The sequence below is a fragment of the Bombina bombina genome, chromosome 10 (genome assembly GCF_027579735.1).
Source record: "Bombina bombina isolate aBomBom1 chromosome 10, aBomBom1.pri, whole genome shotgun sequence".
Classification (NCBI taxonomy): Eukaryota; Metazoa; Chordata; class Amphibia; order Anura; family Bombinatoridae; genus Bombina; species Bombina bombina.
In genome coordinates, this window is record NC_069508.1 from 205,784,169 (window position 1) to 205,797,610 (window position 13,442).

The 13,442-nt window shown below is 38.5% G+C and overlaps 1 protein-coding gene across 2 annotated transcripts in view; it reads right to left on the minus strand.

The window, feature by feature from the left end:
- KANK4 (KN motif and ankyrin repeat domains 4) overlaps window positions 1-13,442 on the minus strand; it is a 355,274-nt gene that overhangs the window by 241,713 nt on the left and 100,119 nt on the right. Inside the window, exon 1 of one of the 2 annotated variants that reach the window (XM_053693650.1) lies at window positions 2,029-2,087. The exons of the other annotated variant lie outside the window; for it this stretch is intronic. The gene's annotated coding sequence lies outside the window, so the exon portion shown is untranslated. Of the gene's footprint in view, window positions 1-2,028; window positions 2,088-13,442 lie in introns of those variants that run through there. 2 annotated transcript variants of the gene reach the window in all.

The following is a 13,442-nucleotide window of genomic DNA, read 5'->3' on the forward strand; positions in this document are numbered from 1 at the left end:
AATGTTATCTGAGGGAAATTGCACATCTGCACTATGCAATATGAATAACGTAGTGTGCACTATACTACATTGTGCGCCATGGAACTGTAATACCAGCACAACAATGCCTGCCGTATGTATTGTGCTCCAGTGATATTTACTAATACCAATTACATTTTTGTGTGTAATCTGGCCCATAATCCTTTCCCCAGGGGAGATGGATCTGTTTATTAGCCTTGCAAAGTCTATATAGTCAGACATATCTACAAATGTATGCCCCTATTTATTTATCTTGAATCTGTCCTTGGATTCATTCTATTACTCAGTTAATCTAAATCATTATATACAGCAAAGTTTCAGATTTCCAAATTTCCAAAAGAAATGATGTTAAAACAGATAAAAGTACTGTAAATTGCAATCATGAAAATATGAATATGGAATAAAAATAAACTTTTAAAGAACAGGAATGCTAAACTGCTTTTCTACAGATATAGTGGTCCTGATGTATGTTATGTTTCATTTCCTACAGATTTCATTAAAGCTATGAGATATCACATATTTGGTTATTAAATAATTAGGTACATATATAAAATTCTGTATTGCCCAATACCACTGAACTATAGATGCAAACACGTCAACAAGGCCTGTTTCACACTTATTACATGCAAAATATAATGTCAAACGTATGTAAACACTATGAGGCATATTTATCAAAGTGCGAGCGGACATGATACGATGTAGCATACGCTGTCTGCATTTATCATAGCACAAGCAGTTCATCAGAACTGCTTGGGCAATACCGCCCCCTGCAGATTCGCGGGCAATCGCCGCTAGCAGGGGGTGTCCATCAACCCGATCGTATTCGATCGGGTTGATTTCTGTCCGCCGCCTCAGAGCAGACGGACAAGTTATAGAGCAACGGTCTTTAGACCGCTGCTTTATAACTTCTGTTTCCTGCAAGCCGGAAGGCCCACCGGAAACAAGGAGCTTGAAAATTCAGCCCCTATGTAAACACTATGTAAAACGAAAGCTGAAACGTGAGTTTGTGAAACGATATTTGACCATTTTACACCTGCCAATTAGTAACAACTATGTCATTTTTGCTCTGGTGACTTATTTATAACATAATTACAGCTGTTTTAATATAAGCTACAAGTAATTTTCAGGGCAGCCCTCCATATATATTTTGTTTGAAATTATACAAAATAAAATGATATACAGAAATTTACATAGTTCTATGTATTTAATAGGCAAATACGTGATATCTCATACTAGTAATGGGCTTATTTTTGCTGTGACATGAATTCCATAGTTAAAGGTCTTGCAAAATTCAATGATTTAGCTTCATTTTGTCACCAACTGCAGAACCCATGCATGTCAAGTGTCTACTAAAAAGGTTTCCAAAAGACAAAGATCAGTACAATATACAGTAGAACCCAAACATTAAATCTCATATCATTCACTAACATTTCCTTTATAACCAAAACAGTTTTCTTCCCATTCATCAATTAAATGACAAAATCTCCTCCAATATATTTTATAAAGTAGTAACATAAACAAAAAACAGCATTATATTATGTTTAATCAATATTTTCGCAGACATTCATTTTTTTTGATCCATTGTAAACACGATAATGACTTAAAGCGATGTCAACTAATTGCAATGTATTGTGATAGCATCAGTTGTTGCTGAATATAAAAATATCGCTATATATAATGTCACAGAGAAATCCTTTTCTAATACCACCATCCCCCCCCAAATCATTAACATAGCTTATATAACCCTCACACATAAAAGAGATTTAATGAGCTCATATACAATGAAATGCAAGTCCTTGTCTGTACAAAAGCCAATACGTAATCTAAACTAAATATGAGGGGGGAAAAACATTAGCAAGTCCTCGTTAACTAACTCAGCCTGTTTGCCGGAGGCTGTCATTTTTTTCTGCATTGCAGCAAGTGGAATTAGAATAGAAGCTTTAACAGCAAGAGAGGAAATCTCACAGCTGAAAATATATTGCTATTTGCCACTGAAATACTGGTACCTACATGATCCGAAATGCGCAGGAGTTTTGTGCTTCCTTCAGAGAGGCTTGTTTCCATGTCAGATCAATGGGAAACTGTTTACAGCAAAAGGCTGTGTGCTTATTAGCTGTTAGTGGTCTGTGTCAGGTGATCAGTGACCTTGACTGAACAGCAAATAAAAGATAAAAAAAACAATTCTACACAAAGTGGAATATGGAAAGTGTTATTAAAGCTGATTTTATTTTTTTGCAATTTATAATTTTGTTATCTAGAAGTGTCTAGGAAATGGTTAAAATGGGGTGACTGGTTACGTTTTGCTGATAAATAACAAAATAGTTTAATGAAAAAGGACATACTAAGAGTACATGAATTTGCCATGAAAAAAAAAAGTTGGCTTGTTTAATAATTAACAACAGACAGAATTCTTTGGTAAGACCACAGTATATTATAAAATTATACAGTCCAAAAAAAAAAACACTAGGAGGGAAGATCAGGATTATAATACCTCTGAGAAAATTAGTATAGAGGAAAGACAACATTTTTCTTAAATCCTTTTAAGTGATATACTGCAATCCCTATAGCATGGCTGCGCTCGAAGCAAAAGCTCAACTTCAAAAGTAACAATATCAACAGAGAACTCTTTAACTTAAAGGGTAAATGTATGAGCGGTCTGGATTTACTGCAATCGTTAGAGTAATTCTTCCTGTTATGCAGTTAACATGGAAAACTGTTTAATAGACATTAAAACTGTTCATTTCAAATAAATCTTTCATTATTTAGATAAAGCGAACTATTTGACCAAAATATTAAAAAAATAATACACTTTATTTCTATAAACCTTGTCATGCTAGACCAGAAGAAAAGTCAATGCTCTCGTACGCCAGATAGGTAGAAAGTGAACCAAAGTTAGCAAGAACAGTATATACAGGGAAATTATTTACCCATGAGAACCCATGTGACCTCAAAAGAATCTGAGTAACAATTACATTTTATTCATGGCTAAGAGATTTTTTAAAACATTTTAATAAACACAGAGAGATGAATTTGAAAATAATATCATTTCTAATGTTCTCTTTAAATGTAATATTTGAATTATGCAATATTCAAAATAGAAACATTCAAATTGATATTTGTATCAATTTACTAAATTCGCTACCACATGAGCTATTGAACGTCTGAATAGTATGTGTTAAATCAAATGTTACATTCAAAATTTTGAACGGGGATATTCGATCTAATTGTGAGCATTCGAAAATGGAAATAACATTTGATTATCGAATTTTAATGGATTTTCATTCTTATCAACATTCTATTGTCCTCCAGATCGAATGTCCACAGGACTATTCATTCTACCAAACAAATTACACTTTCAGCATAGTCTCCCATCTCTGCAGTACATCCATTGCCGGCATTTAACATTGCACAAGGAATTAGTCACAGCTGTCAATCACCTCAAATGAACAAGTTCAGGATGCGTTAACTCTGCCACCTATGGGGTTACGAACAAGCAGTTTGATAGCCGCTGGTTCTTAACTTGCGAAAGTCTGCGACCGCAATGGCTCTAAAGCAGCGTTCACTGCTTGTTAAATGGAGCCCAAAATTGGCAAAAATTTGATATCACTTAGAGAATCGTCAGGCAGTCCACAACAGACAGAAGTTAAATGAGTCTACAAACAAAATCTCTATACAAATGATCTTCACTGTATACAAAATACTGTTTTTGCATCTGGCTGATTAGCACCAAAATGCACAACGTAAGCGTGTATTAAACGCAAAACATAATGCCGCATAAAATCTTTACTTATGTATATTGGAAATAATAAACATTTGCACTCCAATTTCATTATTTGTTTTGGCTGCTTTTGGCAATTTAATTTATCTCTAAAAGTTGCAGTGTTTCCATTTCCCCAGAGAGACTGATGAGCATCCAGTGGAATACAGAGCCTTGACACTAATATATATAAGAGCTCTGCTTCTAATAGGCCACAATAAAGGAAGCAAGATAAACAACATTTCACAGGCGTTTCAAGGGGTGTGTCCCAGGAATGCAAAACAATGTATATTTTTTATGCTAACAAAATAAAAGTTTTTAATGGAATGAAAACACTTATTTTGTATGCAGTTTTTTTGTAATGCTGTAGACAATTTCTGACCATTAAAAACAAAATTCACTTTAACGATCCTTTAAATAACTTTCAATAATTAAAAAAAACATAAAAATACCCTAAAGGACCTGCACTATTATACAAAGTATGAATTTCACAGTACTTTTGCTCATATAACCATTTTTTAATACTTTTTTGTTGTGTACTTTGCATGAATTAAATGTCACTAAGCTCTAAATAAACAAATCTGATTAAACATGTGCTTATATTTCTTTTTAATGACACGGTGAGTCCACGGATCATCTAATTACTATTGGGAATATCACTCCTGCCCAGCACGAGGCGGCAAAGAGCACCACAGCAAAGCTGTTAAATATCACCTCCCTTCTCTCCAACCCCAGTCATTCTCTTTGCCTATGTTAGAGTAAGGAAGTGGTAAAGTTAGGTGTCTGGAAAGATTCTTCAATCAAGATTTTATTATTTTATTTGCAGTTCAAGTATGTGCTGTGTTTCCTCTAGGGTGTAGCCGTAGTCCATTTCAGTCTCTTCAGTAGAGCAATAATGTTAAATAAAAATGCTTCCCTTATTTTGTAAGACTATACAGAATATCCAGTCTTATTATTTTTCCACAGATCCATGTGAGGGAGAGAACCTCTCAAACCTAGTGATCTGCCTTACTGCCAGGCAGCCTTTATGAGGTAAGTGCTATTTTATAAAAAAAAAAATCTGGGATGCAACAGGAAAAAAGATGGCACTTTCTCTTTATTAAAACTTTAATAATAGCCCTTAACAGTTATTGGGCTTATTTTGGCAGTGGTGCAGGCACTGTGGACAAGGAGTCAGGCATTTTAATGGTGGTTGGTGTTTTTTAATTTACTCCCGGTGGTTTTCTTTTGTACAAATACTGATCGGGAGATTTGTTTAATTGTGCGCAATGAGGGGTGGAGTTTTGTGACACACTTCATATTGCTTTTTCGCACTCTCCACTTCCTGTATACCGGAGAGGAGAGTTTCCATTGCGGTCACAGTTTGTGTCCTCCTTATATCTAAGGGACCTTATTTCTAAGCTTAGGTTGAAAACCGGAACCGTCTTCATCTTTGGGCCCTTAGTGTACCATGTTTTGTATCGTTAGGCAGGTAGGCGCCTCAGCATGAGCTGCTGAGGTGTAGAGGCTGTCTGAGAGTTATAACTGTTTAAATACATTTTTGCACAAACGTTCATTAATTTATTTCCTTGCTGTTTAAATAAAGCATTTTTAAAGTGACAGTAACGATTTTTTCTGTTTAAATTTATAAAACTTTGAGTATTTTTATTTTTTAATTGTGTAAAGATGGATCAAGACTATGTTTTAGATTACAGATGTCCTTTATGTTTGAATGCTAATATTGAACCACCAATCTATTTCTGTTCCTCATGTGTTGAGAGAACATTAAATTTCAGGGATAGACTTTTTGAGCCAACATTGTCTAGGACGGATGCTGTCTTCTGACAATGTTCAAGATATGCCACAGTTTTCTCCTCAGGTGTCCCAAATATTATTGTCCACTAATACAGTGCCCTGCACTTCCTCTCAAGCTCCGTCTGGAGTGTCCTTGCAAGACATTGCTTCCCTCATGTCTTCTGCAGTTTTGGATGCGTTGTCTGCTTTTCCCATGCTGCAGGGAAAGCGCAAGAGGAAATGTAAAGAATCAGCGAGTAAGGTTTCTGACAGGGTCGTGGCTATTCTGAATGTTCCCTCCCAAAAGTCTGAGGAGGAGAATACTTTGGTAGCATCTGAGGGTGAAATCTCAGACACAGACAGTGTAGATCCTTTCTCTGATGATAAAGTTGTATCATTCAGGTTTAAGCTGATTGTTTACTACTCAAGGAGGTTTTGGCTACCTTGGACGACTCTGACACTACTGCCGTTGTCAACCCTAAGAAGCCTAGTAAACTAAAGAAGTATTTTGATGTTCCTTCCATGGTGGAGTGTTTTTCTGTACCAGATCTGGCTACATAGATTATTGCTAAGGAATGGGAGAGACTGGGTATCCCTTTTTCTCCATCCCCTATTGCTGACTCTATCAAGGAGTCTTGGCAGATGGTCCCCAAGGTGGAAGGGGCAATCTCCACTTCAGCTAAGAGACCTACTATTCCCATAGAGGATAGCTGTTCTTTCAAGGATCCTATGGATAAGAAGTTGGATGGGCTACTTAAAAAGATGTATGTTCACCAGGGTTTACAATGGCAACCTGCAGTGTGTATCGCTACCTTCACTAGTGTGGCGGCATACTGGTTTGATGCGTTGTCTGATTCTATTCAGACACTCCCCTTGAAGAGATCCAGGATAGGCTCAAGGCTCTTAAATTGGCAATTTCTTTTATTACGGATGCTTCCCTTCAGGTTATCAAATTGGGAGCAAAAATTTCTGGTTTTGCCATACTGGCCTGCAGAGCCTTATGGTTGAACTCCTGGTCTGCGGATGTGTTGTCTAAGTTTAAGCTTTTGGCCATTCCTTACAAGGGTAAGACCTTGTTTGGGCCGGGTTTGGCTGAGATTATTTCCGACATTACAGGATGAAAAGGTTATACCTCCCTCAGGATAAGAGAAATAAACAGAAGGGATGTCAGAGTATTTTTCGTTCCTTTCGAAATTTCAAGGGTAAGCCTTCCTCTCCCTCTACCAAGCAGGAACAGTCCAAGCCTTCCTGGAGGCCTAACCAGTCTTGGAGCAAGGGAAAGCAATCTAAAAAGCCTGCTAGTGAATCTAAGTCAGCATGAAGGGTCTGCCCCCGATCCGGGACCGGATCTTGTGGGGGGCAGACTTTCATTCTTCGCTCATGCTTGGGTTCAGGATGTTCAGAATCCCTGGGCAGTAGACATAGTGTCCCAGGGATACAAACTAGAATTTAAGTCCTTTCCTCCTAGGGGAAGGTTTCTGCTCTCAAGATTATCTGTAGACCAGAAAAAGAGAGAGGTGTTCTTACACTGTTCGGGACCTTTCAACATGGGAGTGATAGTTCCTGTTCCAATTCAGGAACAGGGTCTGGGTTTTTACTCAAATCTGTTTGTGGTTCCCAAAAAGGAGGGAACCTTCAGACCAATTTTAGATCTCAAAAGTCTAAACAAATTCCTCAGAGTACCGTCCTTCAAGATGGAAACTATTCGCTCCATTCTTTCCTTAGTTCAAGAGGGTCAATTTATGACAACAGTAGATTTAAAGGACGTGTACCTACATGTTCCCATCCACAGGATCATCACAAGTTTCTGAGGTTTGCCTTTCTACACAAACACTTTCAGTTTGTGGCTCTTCCATTCAGCCTTGCTACAGCTCCCAGAATTTTTTCAAAGTTCTGGGATCCCTGTTGGCAGTGCTTCCATTGCGAGTCATTGCAGTGGCGCCTTATCTGGACGATATTCTGGTTCAGGCCCCATCCTTTCAACAAGCAAGTTCCCACACAGAGATGCTGTTATCCTTCCTGCGCTCTCACGGATGGAAAGTGAATTTGGAAAAGAGTTCCTTAATTCCAACTACAAGGGTAGTATTCTTGGGAACCATAATAGATTCCATATTGATGAAGATATTTCTGACAGAGGTCAGAAAATCGAAAATTTTCTATGCTTGTCTGATGCTTCAATCCTCTCCTCTTCCATCAGTGGCACAATGTATGGAGGTAAGTGGTCTGATGGTAGCCGCTATGGACATCATCCTGTTTGCTTGTTTCCACCTCAGACCTCTGCAGTTATGCATGCTCAGGCAGTGGAACGGCGATTATTCATCTGGATCAGATGACGAGAGATTCTCTTCCTTGGTGGTTGTCTCAGGATCATCTCTCCCAGGGAACCTGTTTTTACAGACTCTCCTAGGTGATTGTGACAACTGACGCCAGCCAACTGGGTTGGGGAGCAGTCTGGGGCCTTCTAAGGGCTCAGGGGACATGGACTCGGGAGGAGTCGATTTTCCCATAAATATTCTAGAGCTGAGAGCAATCTTCAATGCTCTTCCGGCCTGGCCTCAGTTAGCTTCAGCCTGGTTTATCAAATTTCAATCGGACAACATAACCTTAGTGGCTTACATTAATCATTAGGGAGGAACTCGGTGCTCCTTGGCCATGTCAGAAGTGTCCAAGATTATTCAGTGGGCAGAGACCCACAACAGCTGTCTATCTGTGATCCACATTCCAGGAGTGGACAATTGGGAAGCGGATTTTCTGAGCAGACAAACCTTTCACCCGGGGGAATGGGAATTTCATCCGGAAGTGTTTTCCAGCTTGATTATCAAATGGGGACAGCCGGATCTCAATCTCATGGCATCTCGTCAGAATGCCAAGCTCCCAAGGTACGGGTCGAGGTCCAGGGACCCTCAGGCGGTACTGATAGATGCTCTGGCGGTTCCTTGGAATTTCAGTCTAGCATACCTATTTCCTCCGTTCGCTCTCCTTCCTCGGGTCGTTGCTCGAATCAAACAAGAGAGGGCTTCGGTGATTCTCATTGCTCCGGCGTGGCCTTACAGAATTTGGTATGCAGGCTTAGTGGAGATGTCATCTCTCCACCCTTGGAAACTTCCTCTGAGGAAAGAACTTCTACTTCAAGATCAGCTCTGTGCTGACTCCTGATCATCTGCTGACCTAACAACCACTAGTGCAGCTGTCAGCACTGTGCTGACTCCTGATCACCTGCTGACCTCACCGGCTCACAATCACTAGCGCAGCTGTCAGCACTGTGCTGACTCCTGATTATAGCTCATCTGCTGCCTCACCTGCTCTCAACCACTAGCGCAGCTGCCCCATAGTAAAATATTCCTGCTTGCTGCCTCCAGTTACCTCACAGTCACAACCATTAGAGTAGCTCAATGGTCACTGTCGTGCTAGCTCATTTAACAAACTGTGACTGTGAGCATAAGCACCACCCTTGGGGCCCCCTAGTGCCAGACCCTCATTTCAGATCCCATTGTCTGACTGCTCAGTCCATTCCTGCTTATTTTACAATATAATCCTCAGTAAAAAAAAAAAAAGCTAGTGATTACAGACAGAGATAAGGAAGTATTTGTGTGTTTAGAAAATGATAAAATAAGGATATTTTTTTTCCTTGCAAGCTTGTCCCATTTTAATGGGTTGTGCTGGTAAACACCAAAAACATCTATTTAAATGTACAAAATTATACCTAAAGGAACAATTTATCATACATGTTATACTCTGCTGTTGTTATAACAAGTAATTGGAAACACATTAAGGGAAAACCATTTTATATTACATTGTCATTTTTAAGTTACAATATACCTGTGCCTAAGACAGTGTTTTCCAATTCTAGTCCTTAGGGCACACTAACAGGCCAGATATTCAGGATATCTGAACTGAAGCACAGGTAAAATAAAGAGCTGCGTATTAAGCCTATTTCATTCAAGGTAGTCTTGAAAATCTGGCATGTTAGTGTGCCTTGCCCTGAGGACTGGAATTGTGAAATACTGGCCTACGGTGCCATTAAGAGTAATGTTTAGACATAGGGTTGCTAAGTGTTCCGTACTAAACTGGACAGTCAGTTATTCCATGCTTTTGACAAGCAAAATCTGTAAAAATACAAAACAGAAGTTCAAATGCCAAATGTTAAAGACATTATAGCAGCAGCCATGCCTCAATATTTTACTAATGTGCAATACCCATCTCCTATAAAGATCCCCTGCTGTATCTTCATTTATCCCTCACAAAACTTATTATATTAAAGACATTTCTATCAATTATTTCCATCTACAATATCAATACAAGTCCTATATTGATCTCCTAATGAAAAACATTAACCTAGATTACGAGTTTTGCGTTAGAGGCTGTGCGGTGCTAACGAGCAGCTTTCTCTCACCGCTCACTTACATACAGCGCTGGTATTACGAGTTTTCAGAAACCTGTCGTTAAAAGGCAAGAAGTGAGCATTGAGCAAAATTTTGCTCATTACTGCACTCCAATACCAGCGCTGCTTAAGTCAGCGGTGAGCTGGTCGTATGTGCTCGTGCACGATTTCCCCATAGGAATCAACGGGGAGAGCCAGCTGAAAAAAAGCAGCGTAAAACTCAGTAACGCAGCCCCATTGATTCCTATGGGGAAACAAGTTATGTCTTCACCTAACATACTAACATGAACCACGAGTCTAAACACCCCTAATCTTACACTTATTAACCCCTAATCTGCCGCCCCCGACATCACCAACACCTACAAATTTTTTTTATTAACGCCTAATCTGCCGCTCGGGACACCGCTGGCACCTACATTATACTTATGAACCCCTAATCTGCTGCCCCCAACATCGCCGCCACCTACATTATATTTATTAACCCCTAATTTGCCGCCCCCAATGTCGCTGCCACCTACCTACACTTATTAACCCCTAATCTGCCACCCCCAACGTCGCCGCCACTATATTAAAGTTATTAACCCCTAAATCTAACCCTAACCCTAACACCCCCTAACTTAAATATAATTTAAATAAGTCTAAATAAAATTCCTAACATTAACTAAATTATTCCTATTTAAAACTAAATACTTACCTGTAAAATAAACCCTAAGCTAGCTACAATATAACTAATAGTTACATTGTAGCTATCTTAGGCTTTATTTTTATTTTACAGGCAACTTTGTATTTATTTTAACTAGGTAGAATAGTTATTAAATAGTTATTAACTATTTAATAACTACATAGCTAAAATAAATGCAAAAGTACCTGTAAAATAAAACCTAACCTAAGTTACACTAACACCTAACACTACACTATAATTAAATAAATTAACTAAATTAACAACAATTAAATCAATTAAATTAGCTAAAGTACAACCCCCCCCCCCACACACACACACACTAAATTACAGGAAATAATAAACAAATTACAGATCGTGTAACTAATTACACCTAATCTAAGAGCCCTATCAAAATAAAATAAAGCCCCCCCCTCAAAAAAAAAAAAAAAACCCTAGCCTAAACTAAACTACCAATAGCCCTTAAAAGGGCCTTTTGCAGGGCATTGCCCCAAAGTAATCAGCTCTTTTACCTGAAAAAAAAATACAAACAACCCCCCAACAGTAAAACCCACCACCCACACAACCAACACCCCAAATAAAATACTAACTAAAAAAACCTAAGCTCCCCATTGCCCTGAAAAGCCAATAGAATGGAACAGCCAATAGAATGCGAGCTCAATCCTATTGGCTGATTGCATCAGCCAATAGGATTTCTTTCTACCTTAATTCCGATTGGCTGATAGAATTCTATCAGCCAATCGGAATCTAAGGGACGCCATCTTGGATGACATCACTTAAAGGAACCGTCATTTAGTAAGAAGACGTTGATTGAAGAGGATGCTCCGCGCCGGATGTCTTGAAGATGGACCCGCTCCGTGTCGGATGGATGAAGATAGACTTCGGCCTGGCTTGGATGAAGACTTCTCCCGGTAAGTCGATCTTCAGGGGGTTAGTGTTAGTTTTTTTTAAGGGTGTATTGGGTGGGCTTTATTTTTAGGTTAGGGACTTTGGGCTTGCAAAAGAGCTAACTGTCCTTTTAAGGGCAATGCCCATCCAAATGCCTTTTTCAGGGCAATGGGGAGCTTAGGTTTTTTTAGTTAGTATTTTATTTGGGGGGTTGGTTGTGTGGGTGGTGGGTTTTACTGTTGGGGGGGTTGTTTGTATTTTTTTTCCAGGTAAAAGAGCTGATTACTTTGGGGCAATGCCCCGCAAAAGGCCCTTTTAAGGGCTATTGGTAGTTTAGTTTAGGCTAGGGTTTTTTTTTTTTTTGAGGGGGGGGCTTTATTTTATTTTGATAGGGCTATTAGATTAGGTGTAATTAGTTTAAATATCTTGTAATTTGTTTATTATTTTCTGTAATTTAGTGTTTTGTTTTTTGTACTTTAGCTGATTTAATTTATTTAATTGTTGTTAATTTAGTTAATTTATTTAATTATAGTGTAGTGTTAGGTGTTATTGTAACTTAGGTTAGGTTTTATTTTACAGGTACTTTTGTATTTATTTTAGCTAGGTAGTTATTAAATAGTTAATAACTATTTTATACCTATTGTACCTAGTTAAAATAAATACAAACTTGCCTGTAAAATAATAATAAATCCTAAGCTAGATACAATGTAAGTATTAGTTATATTGTAGCTAGATAAGGGTTTATTTTATAGGTATTTAGTTTTAAATAGGAATAATTTAGTTAATGATAGTAATTTTTATTTAGACTTATTTAAATTATATTTAAGTTAGGGGGTGTTAGGGTTAGACTTAGATTTAGGGGTTAATACATTTTAGTATAGTGGCGGCGACGTTGGGGGCGGCAGATTAGGGGTTAATAAATGTAGGTAGGTGGTGTCGATGTTAGCGACGGCAGATTAGGGGTTAATAATATTTAACTAATGTTTGCGAGGCAGGAGTGCGGCGGTTTAGGGGTTAATATGTTTATTATAGTGGCGGCGACGTTGGGGGCGGCATATTAGGGGTTAATAAGTGTAGGTAGGTGGCGGCGACATTGGGGGCGGCAGATTAGGGGTTAATAAATATAATGTAGGTGGCGGCAATGTTGGGGGCAGCAGATTAGGGGTTCATAAATATAATGTAGGTGGCAGCGGTGTCCGGAGCAGCAGATTAGGGGTTAAAATTTTTATTATAGTGTTTGCTATGTGAGAGGGCCTTGGTTTAGGGGTTAATAGGTAGTTTATGGGTGTTAGTGTACTTTTTAGCACTTTAGTTATGAGTTTTATGCTACGGCGTTGTACCATAAAACTCTTAACTACTGACTTTTAAATGCGTTAGGACTCTTGACGGGGTAGGGTGTACCGCTCACTTTTTGGCCTCCCAGGACAGACTTGTAATACTGGTGCTATGGAAGTCCCATAGAAAAAAGACTTTACGAAGTTTACGTAAGTCGTTTTGCGGTAAGGCCAAAGAAATGTGCGGTGATCACGTCATCAACACCAATTAAAAGTAAAAACACAACAAAACATATCTACAAAATATCAACAGCACAGTGAGAGAAGACCATGCTGGACCAGCAGAACGAAGATGAGTGACCTGGCCAGCCGGTGACAGGGGCTTGACAGCATTGGGAACACTAGTTTTTCATGTATTGATTTGTTTTTTAGTGAACAACAGCCAATATTAGTCATTAATTGTGCCGTTGTGGACATATGGAGATAGAATATCCTGGTAGTTATCAAGCTCAGCTGTAATTGACTGTAAGATAAAATTGTTTTAATAATAAAAATAAAAACAAAAACAAAAATGATCTCATTTTGTAACAATTTGAATAGAGCCATAGTGTGCAGTTATCCTAGAGGCAAATTAATCATATTCGCTATACAATTTGACATTTACTAATTAAC